General features: G+C 33.9%; 1 protein-coding gene across 2 annotated transcripts in view; it reads left to right on the top strand.

Moving 5' to 3' along the window:
* LOC108977523 (serine protease easter-like) overlaps positions 1-963 on the top strand; it is a 15,948-nt gene that overhangs the window by 4,737 nt on the left and 10,248 nt on the right. The gene's annotated exons all lie outside the window — the stretch shown is intronic.

Below are 963 nucleotides of genomic sequence, written 5' to 3' on the forward strand. Positions count from 1 at the left end.
TTCCGCACAAATTGGCTGACGACCAAAAATTGCTCAGAATCCAACATTCAATTCGACGCTTGTGACCGATTATTCCACCAAAGATCACATTTTAACCATTAATCACTTACCGTATTCACCTGATATAGCACTGTGCTACTTCTTTCTTTTCGGAAAAAAACATTTGCCTATGAAACGAAAGCGTTATGCAGACTTAGAGGCCATTCAAAAGGCTTGCACCGGAATACTGGCAGCCAACGAGCTAAAACACTGCAATTTTTTGCGCATTTTTGCCATTTTATGGTCGTTATAATCGTCCACCTGTGCTCGCTATTCGTCGAATTTTCTTTACATAATGTTCAAGTAACAATAAGACAAAGAACCATTCGAAGTATTGAAAAGTTGCTGTCATTCAGGCAAATGTTACTGAACACCGTAATTTGTCGATTCCAAGCCGTTCTCAAGAATTGGAACTGTCKCAATTCAAACCTGATTTTGAGAAAGAATTTGAATCTGTATCAAATTGTTCTCACTCAAGACCTGAAGCAATTGGACCACTATAAATGTCGTTATATAATAATAATTTTTTTTCAGTGTATGGAACTAATTTTTCTTTTATTCATGTTAAAGCTCATTCAATTTTATTAAATATAGCTTAATTAGTTTTAAAAATAATGGAATTTAAATGAATCCCCTGCTCGTTGATGCATGTGCGGCATAGATGTGTATAAGAGACAGCATATATATATGTATACAAGTATACTTGTATATACTTCTTGTTATAGTGAATAACAGAAGAAAGAGGATATAAAAAATGTGTCATTTATATGTCCATAGATGTATATTTGCTTCTTGTTATAGTGAATAACAGTGCAATAGTAGAGCAGAATCTGGCGCGTCTTACACCCTGTATCTAATCTGTCTCTTATACACATCTAGATGTGTATAAGATATATGTATACAAGTATACTTGTATATACTTCT

This window comes from Bactrocera latifrons, unplaced genomic scaffold (genome assembly GCF_001853355.1).
Source record: "Bactrocera latifrons isolate USDA-ARS-PBARC rearing strain unplaced genomic scaffold, ASM185335v1 scaffold_906, whole genome shotgun sequence".
NCBI lineage: Eukaryota > Metazoa > Arthropoda > Insecta > Diptera > Tephritidae > Bactrocera > Bactrocera latifrons.